The sequence below is a fragment of the Branchiostoma lanceolatum genome, chromosome 8 (genome assembly GCF_035083965.1).
Source record: "Branchiostoma lanceolatum isolate klBraLanc5 chromosome 8, klBraLanc5.hap2, whole genome shotgun sequence".
NCBI classification, from domain to species: domain Eukaryota; kingdom Metazoa; phylum Chordata; class Leptocardii; order Amphioxiformes; family Branchiostomatidae; genus Branchiostoma; species Branchiostoma lanceolatum.
This window is the reverse complement of record NC_089729.1, coordinates 762517-783699: the sequence shown is the minus strand read 5'-3', so window position 1 is coordinate 783699 and position 21183 is coordinate 762517. Positions and strand designations below refer to the sequence as shown.

The 21183-nt window shown below is 41.3% G+C and overlaps 1 protein-coding gene across 4 annotated transcripts in view; it reads left to right on the top strand.

Annotated features, from left to right (window-relative positions):
• LOC136440300 (leucine-rich repeat-containing protein 4B-like) overlaps positions 1-21183 on the top strand; it is a 282914-nt gene that overhangs the window by 189570 nt on the left and 72161 nt on the right. For all 4 annotated transcript variants that reach the window (XM_066436258.1, XM_066436256.1, XM_066436255.1 and 1 more), the window contains one exon: positions 4411-4569. The gene's annotated coding sequence lies outside the window, so the exon portion shown is untranslated. The remainder of the gene's footprint in view (positions 1-4410; positions 4570-21183) is intronic.

Genomic DNA, 21183 nt, shown 5'->3' with positions numbered 1-21183 from the left:
TAGTTGATTATGCGATATTCTCCCACCATTCTCTTAAGAAGAAGGATCTGAAACAGATTATTTGATTTTGTGGAGTAAATTGTCTGGAAATGATGAAACAAGCACCACCTGTCCTCATTCTGTTGCAAATGTAACGTAAGCGTCCAGATCAATTTTCCATTTGCGCCAGGATGTGCCCTGATGTCCAGCCTGGCTAGACAGCTTCTGTCTTCTGGGAGTTTGAGGAACCATCCTGCCGAGAGGGCCCCAAAATGGGGACAGGATGCAGCAGGAACCCTCTGCTTGCATATATGCTGTTCAACAAGTAAAACTGCCCCTCGGCATAGCACACCAGCTTCACAATCGTGCCACAACAGTTGGTTTCACTCCGTCAAACGCCTTGTCACACTTAACCTTGAGTTTCAACACCGACCGTTGTTCAAAGCTATCCATCCGAGGATGCCGCCAGCCAACTTCTCTCCTGAGCCGGCCCCAAAGTTATCAGACATCTCCGAACAAGATGGGTGGAGAACTGCCATCAGCTGCCCACAAATCCACCATTTTCGCTGCCATTTGATAAGATTATTGCCTCGCTGAACCCCGCCGGCAAATCTGCCGCCTGGAATCGGCGTCCACATCGATGGGAAGCTTTAATACAATTTTCAGAGGGCTGCTGCTGATGCTCCCAGCGGATAAGCGGGATTTATCCCTACTGTGATTCGATTTGTCCAGTCCGGTCCTCTTGTAGGGCAGGCTTTGGAGATTGCAGCCCGCGATTCAGGAAGAAAAATGTGTTTAATTCTATTTCCCGCCAGGCGTCCGATATTGCCTGGCCTTGGCAGGCGCTGCAGGTAAAATGAAAACCTCAATTTTCACAGTTTGATGCTGTTTCCTCTTCACTCTATCCACCCACTTACGGCGTGTACCTCTCTGTAGATCCTGACAATCCACATTTTATGAGACTTTCGGTGCAACGTTTTGTCTCTGATGTTGATGCTGCCGTCAGATGGTGGCAGCATAATCGCAGCGCCTGTTATTCCGTGCGGTTGACGTCACCCCCGCCAAGGCTTGTGTTTATCTGTTTGTCAATATCCATCTCCACTTCTTTATGGCTTCTCGTTCAATGATGAATAATCCTGCAGTCACTTTAGATGTGACTGAATTACGGGTGTGCGCTACTTGTTACATTCAGCTTAGGAAGTTTTAAGTGTGCTCGTCTAGTGCCAATTATAATCAACTTTCACTGCAAACAGGGTCGTTTCCTTTCTTTGGTATCTACTGAGTTTACTGACTGTAGTCTGTACTGAACTATTTCAAACGTAACCCAAGATGAATTTTCATTGATTTTAGGTGATTGGTTGGACGGAAACTCCTTTTAAGAGCCTTTTAAGAAGTATTCCTGTAAAAGAAACTTTCAGCTCAGTTGCTCCTGCTTCTGTGGCATATGGTAGTACATTGTGCATATTTCTAATGTCTTCTATCGATAAAGAAATGGTGTTAAAAACTTTAAGGAGGAATTTCATTACCTGGCCCTGGTGCTGAATGTTAAGAGGTTGTGGTTATTATTGCTTCCAATGAATTGGACATAACCTGAAGCATATTTCTAATCTCTTTCAAGAAGCAATTCCTCTTAAAAAGGCAGAAAATGGAAATGTTATTACTTGTCCTCGGTGCTGAATCTTTAGTGTTTATGCTTATTGCTCTCCCAAATGTATCAAAATTGCTGCATTGCATATATTGATCCAGCCGATGGCTCTTAAACCGTCCTTATTATAACTATATGATGCTATCATTGGTTTATTGAATCATGCAGGGGATTCTTGAAACAACATGACAGCCTTAGTGAAACTGTCTCGCCCATCTGCTGAATTATGAAGCTGTACACGCGACAGAGTCATGATCAAAGGAACAGGGGGCGAGAGTGCAGACTTGTAATAAAAAACGTGACTGCTTTATATCCCCAGTCAAAGCAAAGGGTCAACTGTCATCATAAATCATGGAAAGTAAAAATCAGCAGAAAAACCCTGAGGGAAATGGCGGCATCAGTGGAATATCTAGTACTTATGATTCGAGTGTATTTTGCTGATGTTATTCAGATGGCAGAAGGAACACATATTTTGCTATCTTTTTTCATGCAAAGTTCCTATTTTGGTTCACTTCCATGAATTTTTAAGATTCAAGACATTTTAATGTAAATATGCAGCAAGAGAGTAAGGTGAAAATAAGGCAAAAACATCTGACTATAGATTTACCTCCTGGAACTATATGTACTAAGAGACAAACATTCTCCTCAGGCTCTATTTTCATGCTGCTTACTTGCTTGCTTATATGTCGAGTCCTGAATTTTCTGGTCTCAAGTCATGATGGCTCCTAATGTGTCAATGTAGGTTGTTGCTTGTCTTCCTAGCTTCGTCCTCCTGCCTGGAAGTCTAGAGCACCAACTCCCGAAGGCTGTGTTCTGCATATTTCATGCTGATCCACCAATTCAGCATGATTTGTAACATCTAAGAACCATTGAATTAATTTTTGGGGGCCTATTTTGACAGAACTATGAGTAATGAGACGGCACCTGACACTGTTTGCACCAAGGGACACACCTCTGATAATCTTTTCTAATGTAAATGTGCAAGTTCGGTATCTTTCAAATCCAATTAGATTTGTCTAGCTTTACGTTGACGGAAGTTTGAGCAATAGAATAGCATATAAGCTGTCATTCTTTGTGACCACTGGGAGTACCTACCACTCATTAAGCAGGGTCTTCACATGGGGGAAGCATGGCTTTGAGAGATTTAATCTCTCCTAAAGTAACCCTTTTTCAGGTTAAGCATCATCCTAGCATGTCAACCTAGTAGAGAATTGGAGAGATAACGGGAGGAAGATTTGGAGACTGCTGTTTGTCCCTGATAAAGGAGATTGGCAGGGCAGGGCTTAAAATGCTTGCGCTTATGGACTGCTAATTTTGGCTGTAGTTGGACCTAGATATTTGTTTAAGTACAGTAAAGGTACTATGATGCGTGCCATTCTTGACATAAAGTAAAGTATCCCAGGCGTCTTGATAAGACGCATAGGGGTGGCACCCGTCTACGTTTCTGTAGCCCTTGGGCCACACATTTGTGCAAGTCACTACAGCAGGGGGCTGGTCCGCTGATAGTGATGTGTGTTTAACATCCATACTCTTTCCCAAATGCTGAGTGCTAAGCAGTCTTTGGTATGACCCGACCGGGGATCGAACTCACAGCCTACCGTGTGCAAGGCAAACACTCTACCCATTAGGCCATTGCATTCTTGACATAAAAGTGCCAAAAAGATATGTGTAATAAAACCTTGATTGTCTTACTTTTCTTAAGTTAGCTGTGGAATGTTGGGTCCATCACAATTTTTCAAAGATTGAAATCATGTTGGCAGGTTCTGATGAAATTCAAATTTTTCTTCATTTGTGGACCCAAAATGTTTAAGGTTAGGTGATATTTCTATTCACAAAAATCCTAAAAATGCCCCTACTCCCAAAATTGAGCACCTTATGCCCCAAATGTGCACCTATTTCCCAAAAAATGCACCTATTTCTAAAAATGTTTAAAAAAGGCACCTTATACAAAAAATGTGCACCTACGTGTATTCCCCCAAATGCACCTATCCCCCAAAATGCACCTACTAGTATTCTCAAAAATGTGCACCTATCCCCTAAAATGCACCTAATAGCCCCCAAAATATGCATCTAGTCCCAAAATTGAATTTCAAGCCCTACAGCAGGAGTAGAAAAGATTGTGTTGGGGTCAACAGCACAACACAATCATGCCCACTCCCCTCCACATGACCCAGTTTCTCACCCCACTTGGGATTTGATGGAAGCCACTCTGGCTAGACATGAGGAGGATGGTCTCCATATGGAACATTGTTATGGATTTTCATTTCTGGTATCTAGTAGAATCGAAACCACCAAAGCCATTAGACTGGTCATATTGCACTGTACAATACAAGTGTACCACATCTGTGAGTCTGGTAACTCTAGAACGTTAGATCTAGAGTAAGAAATCATGACCGTTACAGTTCTCTTTTTCTGTGTGGAACTTGGCATGTGCTATCTGAATAGCCGGTTTAACTGCCCTTCAGTGTAACCCACCAGATTCACAGGCACATGACATGGCAGCAGCTGGTTATATTACAATGAACGACCTGTCACACCTAACCTTTGCGCATCTAGCTGTAAGAATCGTTCAAAGCTATCTAATAAGGATGGTCCTTTAGTGCTTAGTGGCAATGGGCTCCATGGTAATACATCATCTCTCTCTCTCTCTATCCAATTTAACGTGTTTGTCATGTAATGCTATAAACATTTAGATCTTGATATGTGTGTTTCTATACAAATATGATTATTTTTCTAAGTCATTACCATGTCTCTGAAGTTCATGTCCAATTTCTGTTTTCCTCCAGGATCAACCCAGCAGTGCCACAGTGTACTGCATACCAACCCAACCCTCGGTTCAACCTGTCTGCTGATACAGGATTCTTCTCTTGAAAACGTACGAGAATAACGGATCAGCATAGGCAGGGGATTCTGCCACAGCTGAGACTGCCAACCTCACACTATTGGTAAGTCGTTTGTTTTGGTCATTTTCATTACCATTATACATTGCAGTTCTACATCTTTAGACTTTGCTGTTGGACCTGCATTTCCCAAAGTGGCCTCTGCAGCCAGCAGAGGGCTTGCAGCCAATGTGAAGACCACTTTTCATTGATCTTTGCTAGCCAAGACAAGACAAGAGATATCAAGGACCCATGGTGTATTCAATGGCATAGTACTCTAGAAATCGACACATACATTAATAGCACTATCAAAGTGTTGGGCACAAAGTTTTAGGAGATGCAGCATCACAAGCTACAGTAGAAGTTCTTTTCTTTGCTTTGTCTGCTTGGGAACAAGTCTAGAAAATACTGAGAGACAGGTATAAGGAAACCTTGTTACTACCATATGTTGCTGGTTACTCTGCGTTGCACACAAATGATATAGAATTAGAACAACTGCTTACCGCTTATGACCAAAGGCATATGGAACCTTAACAATGGCTCCACAACCCGTCAAAACAGGTAGGCACAAGACTCCCTCGTGTCTGATTACACTTAACTCCAACGAAAAAGTCCATGTCAAAATTGCAATGCACTGCCTTGTCCTTGTCAGCAGGGATAGCGCCCCTTTGTAATAGCCATAGGCTAGTTGGGCAGCCCTGGCCTTGGCTGAACAGCCAAACCAATAAATAAATAGACAAATACAAATACAATAGAATTGAAATCAAAGAACTTGTGGAGAAAAACAAAGATGAGGATCTAGACCCCCTAACAATAGCAACCCACATGTTTGACTGTTTCCAAAATCAACTCCAGTTGCTTGGGTAATTGTTATTTGGAATAGCAACCCAATTCCCCTGGATAGATAGGAAGGAAACCCTGGAAGAGGCCCCCGGTTGAGTTGGGCGTTTACATTGATTAAACCATCAGACTAAGTCCCCGCATCACTGACAGCCATCTGCAGCAAACCAACAATTAGGCCGCATCAGGGAAAAGGAGGGGTTCTGTTGGGTCGGCCTCTTGCGAATTTAGCAGTTTGTTTTAGCAGAAAGATTGTGCTTAGTCTAGCTGTACAACTGTTGTTGTTATAAAATTTAATGCTCTATATCTGTTGAATGGACCCACCTATGGGAAATGTGTTTTGTTTTCATCTCTAACTTTTCTTGAAAAGGAGCTTTTACTTTTCTTGAAAAGGAGTGGTTTCCTTTTCTGAAACTTCTGCCTCTTCTGAATTCGACAAAAGGGGAAAATTTGTGCTTAGTCCAGCTGTAAGTCAGTGTCAACTGTTGTTGTCATAAATGCTGAGGCCAAATTTTCATGTCTGTTGATTAGAGCCACCTACGGCTGATGTGTTTTGTTTTGTTTTCATCTCTTACTTTTCTTGAAAATGAGTGATTCTGTTGGGTCAGCCTCTTCTGAAGTTGGCATAATTTAGGGAAACATGGTGCTCAGTCTCGCTGTAACTCAGTATCAACTGTTGTTGTCATTAATGTGTTGGTCAAATCTCCACATCTGTTGAATTGGGCCACCTGTAGCCAATACTACAAGTCTTGTTTTCATCTCCTACTTTTTTTAAAAACAAGACTAAGTGAGAGATACATGCACATAAAGTTGGTGTCAATTTTGCATGGACATTATTCATCAAATACACAGTCAAACCTGGCCAGCCCAACGCATGGTACTTCCAACCACCTGCATCTGTATCTATATATTAGCCGGTACAACCGCCATTAGGCGTAACACACCAGCTTCGCAGGCACGCGGCGCGGCAGCAGCTGGTTATATTACACCGAACGGTCTGTTGCACCTAGTCTTTGCATATCTGACTACAACCGTTCTTTAAAGATTCTTAATGAAAATGCCGCCATAGTATTTGTTGACAACGAGTTCCATTCTACAATAGTTCTCGGAAAATATAAATTTTTGAACACATCAATCCTTGGCTGATAAGTCTGGTACTTAAAAGCATGACTATTTCTACTCCTCTTCTGGGCTGGCATTAGATACTTCCAGCCCGAGCCACATTCACAAGCCAACCACCTCCAGCCCAAGCCACATTCCTGTCCTATTTCATATAGTTAAGACCCTCTTGTCTGGAGCGACCACTCCAAGTCACAAACCATTCTTCCTAAGACCCTTGAGCAATTGTTGAGATCATGTAATTATCTTACACCTTAAATTATCATCATTAATCCTTTGTTATACCAAGAAACATGGGGAAGGACTCTTATAGACCTTATTGGTTTCCACCTCCCCCAGCACAATGTATTTTCCTTAATTGTATGTGTAATCGTTTTATCTGTGTGAAAAAAAGAATACAGAAAAAATGTCTGACTGTACCAACAAACTGTGTCTCAAACAAGGTGCATAATGTTGTATCATTATCTGAAACGTCAGTCCAATGAAGCAAACTTGGCTGTTTGAAACTGTAAAAACTAACACAAAGCGTAATATAGAATTGTAGCATATTTCTTCCCCCGATTGCAAAAATATGGTGAAACAGTTACAGATGTAATAAAAACAAACTGTTCGTCGGCAGATTGAAGATTATTGAGTTTTCCAAAACCTAAGATATCATACTGTGCTAATGCCACATTTTATAGTGATTGGAATTGCTATTGATGGAAAATAGGCCCCTAAAACTCGGCGGGATAGTTATATGAGCTCATAACGTCCTGCGGATTGGGCCTCTCTAGCAAATAAAAGCTGAATAGATGACAACTCAGCAAGGCGGAATTATGGATGGTGTTTCAGAAGGTTTGCTGTTAAATTCTTTTAGTTTTTTAAAATGTTCTTCATTGTACTGGAAGCATCAAAAGTTAGCAGGGAATAAGTTAGCACTGAATCTGACCTCCTTTAAGAGACTCTTGAAGTAAAGGAAATGAACAAAACGAACGGACACGGACCATGAACTAGCTTTCGCCCTACTATATATTGTAACACTTGTATATTGTTGTACCATAAATATGTAATGATATATGTTGATAGAGTTGTTAGGACTCAAATGACTGTGTATCTCTGTTATATTGTATCTGACCCTTACCTCTTCCCTCATGACCTCAATGAAAAGCGACCTGCGTGCCGATTTGAGCTTATCATGAATAAACAACGGTTCAAACAAACAAACAAACAAACAAGCAAGTTACTATAGGCTCCCAGGTACAGTTTACTTTGCATCTCAAGACAGCTGAGTGGGCCCTACAACTTCTAAAAGTTGATTTCCAAGAGGCCCAGTATGTAAAGAACAAATGTTACATTCAGTCAGGTGAGGACAAAAATGGGCAACTTTCCGTGGAACAAATAAATCTGATTATATGAAGTAGCAGTTACTCTAGCAACTGGTTCTGGTTATGGAAAATCATATCAAGTTGTTTGAGTACCTGCTACTTGGCGTATCCTATTATCTGGATGTCTAACCTTCATCGACGTATCAAAGATCTGATAATGTGAAAACAAAATCCCCACAATCGTAGCTTGTATGTTTGTTTAGACTTACAAGTAATACTATGTAGTATGTTTTTTTGTCAACCAGTCCTTTACCTATATGAAATAGCCCTAAATTTCGAAATTAATCAAAAGCGTAATATCAATGCTTTGGATTAAAGCTTAAAGGCTGTAATATATATTTTGGATGACATTTTCTGATATAACAGGGAGTGGAATATTGTTTCTTATAAACTTTGTCTTAAAGTTTGCACCAATAACTATATTTCTTGTCAAAATGTTCAGTTAAAGACAAACTATCTTTTGACTTTATATTCATTTCCCCTGTGATTCAAACTCCACAAACTTTTTGATATAGGAATCAGCCTCAAAATTTGATCATATTCGGTTCTTTTCACAGTAAAGAACTGAGATTTATGTAGAATTATACATTATTGCTCAATTTCACCTAAGCTGAAAAGAAGTGAGGGACTGGAAAGGCCAGAGATCACCCACATAAATATGATATATCCACTGATAGAGTCATGCAATAGCAGAGCTTCAGACAATGGCCATGGTCTCTCTTTCGTTTTATTGAGTCAGATTTTTACTGAGTCCGGCGTTATTGCTTCATGACTACAGGAGCAGCAGGCTTGGACGGACGCCAGCATATGGCTCCTGATGAATGGTATAGATTTTACAGCAAAACGGCAGAACCATAACGTCTGTGTTTTGCTGAGGTCTACCGTCTGATAGGGATGATATTTCTAAAATCAGGGTTTGAAATACACACCTCGACGTTACGGAGTGGTGTAACTGTTATGGTGATAAGCACTGCCATTATATGCCTGCTGCTGCAGTTCTGATAGAAACAGGTAGGGAAAATTGGCTTTATGATCTTTTTGTGTGTGCTTATTATATATGAAATCTTACAAAAATGTTCACATAAAAGTACTGCTAAGTACTATATTGAGTGCACTACTTGTCCAACATCTAGGAGATCTCCAAAAAAAACCAAATTTCTACTAGAATCACAAAACCCACTGATCATTAAAAACGTGGGACTTTTCATCATCCACTGCCTCCAATGAAGACGTCAAACCCACCGGTAATGTATGTAGAAAATTAGTTAGATGTATACTATAAGACTTTTTTCACTGTTTGTACCCTTGCAATTACGCACATGGATTTGCAAAAAAAAGAATATATATTATGTTATTCTTTTAGAATTGCCAGGATTAAAAAGGATGCCAATGAACACTTTAAGTTTATCGATTTGATTGTTATCACATGCAAAACAATTTTCTACAATTTTCAATGATCAATGACTAGCTCTCAAAACCAACAAAAAGTCTGTACCTTGGCAAACAATGTAAAAATAGATTTAAGTTGTCCTCTATGCCCAATATCTTCATCTTGTCCTCTTATTTCAGATTTACTTTAAGTTAACATGTTTATGAACCAATAAAAGACTCTGCTTGGCCTTCCTTACCTTAGACCTTAGATCCTCCCGCAACTTTGTTGCATAGGTCAACTTGGCTCCGGATACTTCTTCTCCAAAGGATGCGGTCTTGCGCCGCCACTGCCATTTCCTCCAGTGAATGTAATCCCAGCTTCTTCCCGTCGTTTTGCAGTGTTCGCCTGAGAGTGACCTTAGGCCGTCCTCTTGGACGTGTGCCTTTCGGTTTCCAGGTCATGGCAATTTTTGTCGTTCTGTGCTCGGGTAACCTCCACGCATGTCCGGCAAAGGTTAATCTTCTTTTCATTACAATTGTGCTAAGTGGGGGGACTTTTGCTCTTTGCATGAGCTCTTCATTTGTAACATGATCTCTCCATGAAATGCCGAGAATTGATCTCAGACATTTGCGTTGGAATGTGTCTAGAGCTTGTACTGTCTCTGTGGTGCTTTTCCACGTCTCGCATGCGTAGATAGCTGTCGGTACCACAATGGACTGAAAAAGCTTTAACTTTAAGGGTATGCTGATTTGTTTAGAAAGCCAGATTTTCCTTAAGTATTGCCACATTCCCGTGGCTTTACCAAGGCGAGTTTTGATGTCCTTTTCTGTGCCACCGTGCCTAGTAATAGTACTTCCTAGGTATGTGAAGCTGTCGACATACTCTATTTGTTGGTTGTCAAGTAGGATTGGTGTAGGGTTTTCTATAGTTGTCATGGCTTTTGTTTTTTCGCCGCTTACCCTGAGCCCAATCTTTCCACCTATGTTGGCTAGGTTGTTTGTGAAATTTTGCAAATTCTCACAGCTGTTGGCCAGTGCAGCTAAGTCATCTGCAAAGTCGAGGTCGCTTAATGTCCCCTCGCCAAAGGTTATACCTTCCCCTGTCTGTTTGGTTTTCTTCATCAAAAAATCAATAACAATAACAAACAGAAAGGGAGACAGAATACATCCCTGTTTGACTCCTGTGGCAACTTCGAACATGGGCGTGGCTCCTGTCTTTGTTTTGATACAACACTTGGAGTTTTGGTACAGGGATTTGAATATATTGATGTATTTCTCAGGTATGCCATACAATTTTACAATCTTCCACAGTGTGTCTCTATGCACAGAGTCAAACGCTTTACGAAAGTCAATAAAGTTGATGGCAAGTGGTGCTCTGAACTCATGCGATTGTTCGATTATGTTGCGAAGGGCAAAGATCTGTTCGATAGTCGATCTTCCTTTCCTAAAACCGGCTTGCTCTTCTCTGAAAACTGTATCGACCTCGTCTTTGAGCCTGTGTAGAATAACACTACAGAAGACTTTACCTGGTACGGATAGTAGGGTCACCCCTCTCCAATTGTTGCAGTTGCTAGGGTCACCTTTTTTTGCAAGTTTAACTATGAGACCATGTCTCCAGTCATCTGGGACCGTTTCAGTCAGCCAAATTCTATTGAAGAAGTGTGTTAGTTCACTGAGAAGTCTTTCACCACCATGTTTGAGTAACTCTGCAGTTATGTTGTCAGTCCCTGCTGCCTTGTTGTTTTTTAACCTTTTGATGGCTGCCTCTACCTCTCTTTCTGTTATGGGTGACTGGTCTACTTCAATACTGTTTATTATGTCACTGTCCTCAGTTTCTAACAGATCTTCTGGTATTGGCTGGTTCAAAACTTCCCGGAAGTGCTCAACCCATCTGGCATCTTGTTCCTCATCTGATGTTAAGACTGTACCATTTTTGCTCTTTATGGACACTGCTGTAGTTTCTTTGCTTTTAGAGTTGGTTATGTCTTTTACAATGCGATAAAGAGTGCGCGAGTCATTCCTGTCTGCAGCTTTTTGTGCTTCTTCTTGTTTTTCTTCTAACCACCTCTGTTTGTCCTTTCTACATGCTTGTTTAACACACTTGTCTAGGTGACGGTAATGGGCATCATGCCTCTGCCATTCACTGCTTGGCCTTAGACTGCTTTATTCTACACTACATCTAGTATATAGAAGTCAAGGCAATTCCATAAATGATATATCTTTTTTTACAATTTCTTCCCATTTCTAATACTTTTTGTTGAATATTCCTTGCTATGATTTCTTCCAATTTTTGTATAGTCTCTTATCTCATTTTTACTTCCAAGAACCAAATAAATGATTTGGTGTTGGCTAAGTCTGCTTTTAGTCTGTACAAGGGTATGGAAAGTCAATGCCTTTTATGTATAGATGTTTTTTTATAATCTTTTCTATTTTGAAATAATCTGTTCATTTTTACCTTTAACTACCCCAGAACCAAATGAATGATTTGTAATGGGCCTAGTTCATTCTACTAAATCTAAGGCACTTTTGATTCAAATTGATGGTTTGGAGCGGGCTAACTCTAATTTCTATATTCTGCACATGTACATGGAAAGTCAAGGCCCTTCTATTTCTGTTAAGAGTTCTTCCCATTTTTAAACTTTTAAATCTCATTCTCTTGTTTACCTTTTAGTTTCAAAAGTATGAGAACCAAGTAAATGACTTGGTGCGAGCTAAGTCTGCTTTTTTGAAATGCTGCACATGTATATGGAAAGTCAAGGTCCCTTTATTTTCTGTTCCAATCTTTACCTTGTCCATTATTTTTACTTTGAATGTCTGAGAGCCGAATGAATGATTCAGTGTAGGCTACATTTGTAAGTTTCCTTTTTATATTCTGCACATGTATATGGAATGCCAAGGCCTTTTGGTTGCTGTTAAAATTGCCTCCCATTTTGAAATACATCTCATTCTCTCATTTGCCTTTTACTTGAAAATTTTCGAGAACAAAATAAATGACTTGGTATGGGCCAAGTCTGCTTTTTATATTCTGCACATGTATTTGGAAAGTCAAGGCCTTTTATTTTCTGTTGCAATTGCCTCCCATTTTGAAATACGTCCCTTATCCTGCCTTCAAAGCGTGCCTTCTCACGCTTCCCTTCCCCGCAACAAAACGCGGCGTGATTGCGCGGGGGCCCCAGGTCTGCTCTTTGACTTTGAGGCAAATTGGTTTGGGGAGAAAGACATACCGAAAGTGGCACATAATCCTTTAAGTGAGTTTTGCTTTCAAGAAAGTGCGTGGCCGATTCCACAAGGAACCTCGTCTATTAAGGTTCTTTAAGGAAGTGGTTTCGGGAGAGGCTTGTGAAGATCATGTAGGTTGAGAGGGGAGAAAATAAAAAGGTTCTTTGTGTGGAAAACTGAACCTGTAGGGTCTAACACATGGCTGAGACAGGTGGGGCTATGTTGTTATGGGAGGGAAGCTGTAGGGTCTAACACATGGCTAAGACAGGCGGGGCTATGTTGTTATGGGAGGGAACCTGTAGGGTCTAACACATGGCTAAGACAGACGGGGCTATGTTGTTATGGGAGGGAACCTGTAGGGTCTAACACATGGCTAAGACAGGCGGGGCTATGTTGTTATGGGAGGGAACCTGTAGGGTCTAACACATGGCTAAGACAGGCGGGGCTATGTTGTTATGGGAGGGAACCTGTAGGGTCTAACACATGGCTAAGACAGGCGGGGCTATGTTGTTATGGGAGGGAACCTGTAGGGTCTAACACATGGCTAAGACAGGCGGGGCTATGTTGTTATGGGAGGGAACCTGTAGGGTCTAACACATGGCTAAGACAGGCGGGGCTATGTTGTTATGGGAGGGAACCTGTAGGGTCTAACACATGGCTAAGACAGGCGGGGCTATGTTGTTATGGGAGGGAACCTGTAGGGTCTAACACATGGCTAAGACAGGCGGGGCTATGTTGTTATGGGAGGGAACCTGTAGGGTCTAACACATGGCTAAGACAGGCGGGGCTATGTTGTTATGGGAGGGAACCTGTAGGGTCTAACACATGGCTAAGACAGGCGGGGCTATGTTGTTATGGGAGGGAACCTGTAGGGTCTAACACATGGCTAAGACAGGCGGGGCTATGTTGTTATGGGAGGGAACCTGTAGGGTCTAACACATGGCTAAGACAGGCGGGGCTATGTTGTTATGGGACGGAAGCTTTTCAGAATGCGGGGATGTGTTTTTAGAGTGATCCATATGACAGTCATTATCGTCTTCTTTATGCATCTTGTGAACTTTGTCCGTCATTTTCAAAAATGTACAACCATATATCTCATGATCAGGCAAGTGGGGAAAACATTCACCTTGTGTCATCCTTGTCGGGAAAAGAGAGGGTCAACCCTGGAGGCTTTTTCAAAATTAGCTCAGTGCAAACAACACGAGGTCACTGTCTCAAACTGAATGTCCCGTTGGCTAGGTCAGTGGTACGCCGACAGTCTTTCAGTATCTGCACATGTACAGTTAACCAGTGGAATACCTTACCAGAAAGAGTTGTAACGGCAGAAACGGTGAACGGATAAGGAAGTACTAGGACTGAGACGAGGGTGACAACAACAGGCATGCTGCCTTCTTTATCCTCAAGGTATCCTCATGCTTCAAAACATCACATGGTAAAAAGTAAAAAAGTCACAATCATGAAGTCTGCATGTGGTATTCACATGAGGAAAACTGTGCTAGAAATGAAAATTGCTCATTTGTAATTTAATATTTTATGACTTTGTCTTTTACTAATAACCAGAAGACTCAGAACATATTGTAAGATGCTTGCCACAGCCCAGTTTGACTGTGTATATTTCCAGCTGAGTCACACACTGTTGAAAATACGAATCCAGCAAGAAGACAATCAATGTACACATTTAGCAGTCTGATGACAGTGTTGTTTCTAGCCTTCTTATGTAGCATACTAAATTGTATCATGAATCATGAGCACCTCAAGGAAGGTTCAGGCTCTATTTCAAGTTACAACCCCTTCAGACTCTTTTTCAGTCTTGAAAATGAAGAATCGAGGAAGGAAGATCAAGTTATCAATAAGCAGTCCAATGGATGCTCCCCTAACCCTTGAGAAGTAATGTATGCATTGCAGCATCCGTGAGACATGATTCAGAACACTGGGTAAATTGTACCTTTGCCACCTCAAGCAAGTTACGATGCCTCAAGCTCACATCTGTTCTTTATCTTAACACCTCTCCTGTTCATCATTCCTCGCATGACATCGCCTTCTCTTCAAGTTGTTGCAGCAACTCTTTAAGGAGATTACCTTCCAAAGTTCCCAACTTCAAGACTCTCACCCGAAAATCCCTTCCCGTGCTTATTTACAGATTTGCGGTAAGAGCATTTAGCGGGTGGGGGGATTTGTCAAAACCAACAGAACAGAAAGAATTCACGCAGCGCGCTTAGTTCAATGTCGCTTCAAGGACATGCAGAATCCCCACCAAGGCCGGGATTCCGTTCCCCCACACCCCAGCCCCCCCCCCCCCTCGCCGATGGATTACAATTCCGTCATTGCCGCCGCTGCTATACGTCACGGCGGGTTATTACACGGGAGGATCAACGTCAAATTTCCTGCGAAGGAAACTTAGGATAACATTTATCAAACTCTGCCTGCTATTATCTCTGAATTGATTCAGGAAGGCAGGGCATTTGTCACGGCGTGGTTGTTGCCATACACACTAGCTATACGGCATACCGAAAGCCAGAGCAATGCATGTGCTAACTTAAGGTGTTTTCTTTCCCTTTTAATCTCTTTTTGACACTATTTGTGAATGGAATCAATGGGGCAGCAGGACATTTTTTTTACCACACAGTTGTTGCATGATCTGTACACGAGGTGTTTTACATAGAAACATGCAGAAAAATGTTTTCTTGCCTTTTTTACATCTCTTCCATCATTTGTCACTGTCCCTGGTGCTGAACACCATCAATGCAAGGGAAAACACACCTCTCGTTGATGCTGAACACAATCCACTCACAAACACACCTGTCCTTGGTGCTGAACACTATCCATACACACAAACACACCTGTCCCTGGTGCTGAACACTATCCACTCACAAACACACCTGTCCTTGGTGCTGAACACTATCCATACACACAAACAGACCTGTTCTTGGTGCTGAACACTATCCATACACACAAACACACCTGTCCTTGGTGCTGAACACTATCCATACACACAAACAGACCTACCCCTGGTGCTGAACACCATCTATACACACAAACAGACCTGCCCCTGGTGCTGAACGCTATACATACACACAAACACACCTGTCCCTGGTGCTGAACACAATCCACTCACAAACACACCTGTCCTTGGTGCTGAACACTATCCATACACACAAACACACCTGTCCCTGGTGCTGAACACTATCCACTCACAAACACACCTGTCCTTGGTGCTGAACACTATCCATACACACAAACAGACCTGTTCTTGGTGCTGAACACTATCCATACACACAAACACACCTGTCCTTGGTGCTGAACACTATCCATACACACAAACACACCTGTCCTTGGTGCTGAACACTATCCATACACACAAACACACCTGTCCTTGGTGCTGAACACTATCCATACACACAAACAGACCTACCCCTGGTGCTGAACACCATCTATACATACAAACAGACCTGCCCCTGGTGCTGAACGCTATACATACACACAAACACACCTGTCCCTGGTGCTGAACACCATCCATACACACAAACACACCTGTCCCTGGTGCTGAATGCTATACATACCTACAAACCTCCCTGTCCCTGTTACTCAACACCATCCATATGTAAACACACCTGCCTTTTGGAGCTGAACACCATCAACACATAGTATTACACACTTGTCCTTGGTGCTGAATACTATCCACACACAGGTAAATGTACCCGTCAGTGGTGCTGAACACCATCAACACACACGTCAGGTAAACACACCTGTCCTTGGTGCTGAACGCCATCCGTAGATGTAGGGGTGACCCAGTGTGCTTGGCTAAACACGCAAGCCGTAGCGAAGCCGAACTCCCCTACTGGCCAATAAAAAAGTGTCATGCTTTGTCCTCAGTTTGGGGTTCGATCGCTTTACCTTTTGTGTCGGCAGTGAGTGATTAAGTTGTACCCTCTCATTATGACAAATCTCGTTAGTGGTCGTATTGATCAACTCCTGGGGGGGGCACAGTCTGCTGGTTCCTGTCTGGAGAGGAATCAAAAAGCGTCTTGGTTCAATCTTAGCCTTTAAGAAACTGCTTACTCTCTTTCTTTCTTAGGGTTTCAGAAAAAAATAATATAACCTTTCTTGTGTTTAAAATTTCAAAGGTAGCTATAAGGTCTCAGATTCGTGCCGTGAAGTTATTAGTGATTAGGTTTTGCTGGCATTCTACTTTGCTTTGTATTGTGTTGTGCACCTAAATTCTTAGCTAAAACCACACCAATTTTAATTGTTGATTCTTGGATTTTTTTCAGAAAAAATTGGAGCGACAGGGCGAAAAAAAAAAAAAACTGCATACATTTCTTGTTTCATAGTATGTTACCACCAAATTGGATAACCCTTCACGCTCCCGAATGTTGTCAGTTTGCCTCGTAAAAAAATCTGCAGTCTCCTTAGATGTGCAAAAAGTGTGTCTAGTCTACCCGGTCAATCTAAATGTCACCGCTGCCTTATCAAACAGCTTTTGTTGCTGGCAAGTATCTCTGAAGGTCCGTTCGATAAATGCACAATTATGCATCTTGCTGTGAACTTTGTTAAATCAGCACAGCGCTCGTCCTAAAACAACTGTAGCAGAATTTGTTTCATAGCTCAGATGCTACTTGATAACCAAGAGCTGTTGTATGCAAAGCCAGGAGAATTATTAGAATCCATAATCATTTTACAACATTCAATATACATGTAGTGTGGCTGTGCGCATCTTTAGATAGTGACATAGGAGAAGATATACAGTGGGTAGCTTTAATTAACGATACTTTTCCTTTGGCCCTTACCGTCTTAGTAGATGGTTTAAACAGAAGTCTCATCAGTGCTGGCTTGGCAGTGTTTTTCTCTTTCCTTCTGCCAGGAAAATTGGGAGAATCATAATCTTTTATCATCATGCAATATAGTAAGGCATACATTTTCAGCTAGTGACAAAGGGGATGATAAAAGAGGATGCGCTGTGGGTAGCTTGTAGCATGACAATGTACAATCATAGAGTTCCTAGAAGTTTATATGTTTTAGCTTTAGGATTTTGCAGGAGTGGGGAAGCTAATGGAGTCAGTGTAGCATTTGAATGCTTAAAGTGTGAAATCTATGTGTGCATGTTTTGAAGACCTCCTGTGTAATTTCCCGTTGGCCCCTACAGTTAAGCCTTTTTTTGTAATCTCCTACATGTAAATACAATTATGATACTATATGTATACTGATCACCAATGGTATATCTAGGTCAGTAGAGCATTTGGATGCTTGAAGTGTGAAATTTATGTGTGCATGTTTTGAATACCTCCTGTGTAATTTCCCGTTGGCCCCTACAGTTAAGACAGTGTGGTCTCCTACATGTATATACAACTTAGATAGACTACATTGTATATACACAGATCACTAATGGTATATCCATAGCCAGTGTAGGACTTAGATGCTTGAAGTATGAAAAATAGGTATGCATGTTTTGAAGACCTCCTGTGTAATTTGCCATTGGCCAATACAGTTAAGACTATTAGTGTGGTGTGCCCGTAGAGTCAACCGAGTTGCCCATCCACTGGACGCTGATTAATCACCCTTCAGTGAAATTTACAAGCTCGTTTGTTACAGCCGACAAACTGCGCTCTTATTGGTTTTTATGTCAAGGAATGGGAATTAGCTTTACAAAGTGGAGCAGTTGTTGCGTTTCGAATCCTTAATGTTGGATCATCTTAAAGGATCTGATACAAAAATTCTAACAATCTGATGTCAAAATCTGTAAGACTCTGATACAAGAATCTTGTAGAATCTGATGCAAGAAAATGAAACATTACTTTCTCAATCTTTAAGGGTCTGATTCAAGAATCCTTAAGAATTTGATATAAGACTATTTAAGAGTTAGATACAAGATTATTATAGACTAAATATAGGGTTAAGCAATAGGTTTCAGACAGCATGTAAGTCCTTTTTTTTCCCACAGTATGGTTGTTTCTTTGATATGCTTGAGATGCAACACTGACCATGCAAATGGGTTATAGTTATCTCCTCTGAAAGTCTACAAATTCTACCAGTCAAAAGTCATACATAATCCTGGATCAGAGCTCAGCCAACTTGGCCGGGATTTAAACCAGCAACCTGAGTTTGCAGAAATGCTAATCCTCACATTGCAACATTTCTGAGACATGGAAAACCTTTCTTAATTGATATTCTGCTTGTGTTTCTTAAACATTACTCTTATAATGGATGAGGAGATCTCTACAAGAGCCTGCAAAAAGCTTTGAGATCTCGAAGAGTCGTCAGCTATCGACCACCTTTTGAGATAAAGCTACTTTAGCTGCTAGCACTTAAGTGCGATTTTTTTACTCCACTTGTGGGGGTGGGGAAGTCTTTAGAGTTGAAGTAAAATGCTTGAGTTGCAGGGAGAAAGCTGCCGGGATGTTGCGATTAAAGTCAGAAACAACGAGATTTCATTTCTATACCTTTGAAAACTACTTCCCAAAACTTACCGGTGCAATGGCCTAGTGGGTAGAGTGTTTGCCTTGCATACGGTAGGTCATGAGTTTGATATTTATCTAGATAGAGAGATTATAATAAAATGATCAGATATAGATTAGAAATTAGTAAATAAACAGACTATATCAAATATGGTAGATTTCACGGCAATTTTCCCAGAGGCGGAGAGGCCGCCAACTTAAATACCAGACCATCTAGGCCTGTACTGACACAGGTTGATTTTCTTTTTTTCCATGTACAACACCTGAGTGGAGCGCCCTGCCTGGCCCGGTCATCTTGTCTTCTACAGTTGAGACTTGACCTTAGACCGGGACCTCCCCCCTCTACTTTGCCCCTAACAGGGTTATCTGGAGATAAAGCCAAGCTGAGGTTGTAGTTGAAGGACCTTTTTTGACAAAAAAGTCACTTTAAAGTTTATTCTTGAGCTTGTCTGGTGCATTCTTCATGGAGAGGAGCCAAAAAGGCTTTCATCTTTAAGTTAGAGGTTTCTCTGTCTCCATGGAGACTGCAGATAAGTCGTAGGCTTTCTGTTTGCAGAAAAAGATTTGATCATTATAGTTGGATAAAAAGTGACGGAAATGTAATGTCAAAAAAGGAGTCAATCTCATACAAATTCATTTCCTTGTTTTTCAAAAACATTTTTCGTTAGAGTTGAATTTTCACGGGAAAAAAAAACTTTGCTATATCTACCCGTAGTTAAATATGTTTGAAGGTGAGCAGCCACTATAACGATTGCTATTCTCAGACGTTGGATTTTCTGCATACATTTGTTTCAAATAATCACTGTTACAGTAACAGTTACAACTACAACAGTCACATCCTTACAAAAAGCATTAAGTTCACAAAATCAGGGCTCCAGGCTATTTTTGTTTCTCAACACATGAAAACAAAAAGCACCAGTTTCATAATGTTATATAATGTTGCAAAAATATAAAATTTTTACTAGATGTCTCTCTTCAGCCTCCGTCCTCCCCCCCCCCCCACTTTGCTCTAATGGGGTTATCTGAGGACAAGCAAAGTTGAAGTTGAAGCCTACCTCAGAAGAGTCAACCAACCACTTCATAACCATGACCCTTAAAGATCAGTCGACCTTTTATTCGGATGACTTGTACTGTTGACCGGGTCTGGACACCGATGACACAATGCTATAATGATGTGTCTGCCGTGTTGTATAACAGTTCCAGAGCATGTCAGAAGCTTATTCGGATGACTTGTACTGTTGACCGGGTCTGGACACCAATGACACAATGCTATAATGATGTGTCTGTCGTGCTGTATAACAGTTCCAGAGCATGTCAGAAGCTTATTCGGATGACTTGTACTGTTGACCGGGTCTGGACACCAATGACACAATGCTATAATGATGTGTCTGTCGTGCTGTATAACAGTTCCAGAGCATGTCAGAAGCTTATTCGGATGACTTGTACTGTTGACCGGGTCTGGACACCAATGACACAATGCTATAATGATGTGTCTGTCGTGTTGTATAACAGTTCCAGAGCATGTCAGAAGCTTATTCGGATGACTTGTACTGTTGACCAGGTCTGGACACCGATGACACAATGCTATAATGATGTGTCTGCCGTGTTGTATAACAGTTCCAGAGCATGTCAGAATCTCCCGGAGTCGGGAACTGAACAAGTGGGCAGTGATGATAACAGGAATACCAGGACAGAAATGCTCGAGTCTGGGGTTATCTATTGTAGCAGATCTGCCTGTTACACTGTGCAGTGGCAGAATGCCAGATAGGGCCTTGGAAGATTTACAAGTTTTTATCCATTTCCAACATTTAGCTGGGCACTACTTTGGCCTGTGGCCGATTCCTTTCTCAGTTTGAGCTTAGATATACAATTATATACAGAAACACACTTTAAGCTCATTATATATAGTACAGGGGCAGTCTGCAAGATAGGGCCTAGGAATTCTAGGAATTCACATTGGTCAAGTTTTTATTCATTTCAGATACGGGGCACTACCTTGGCCTGTGGTAGTTCCTTTGTCAGTTTAAGCTTAAAAATATAATGTATTGTTACAGTGACATGTTATATCAATGAAACACACTTTAAGCTTATTATGGTGCCATTTCAGTCTGCCAGAGAGAGCCTAGAAGTTCACTCTCACATTTTTTTATTCAATTCAAAAGTTTAGCCGGGGCAGTACTTCAATGGCCTAGCCTGTGTGGCTGTAACTTTACAGTAACACGTTATCTATGGAAACACACTTTAAGCTCATTATTATAGCACGGGCAGTCTGCAAGATAGGGCCGTATTGACTCTCACTGTATTTATTTTAA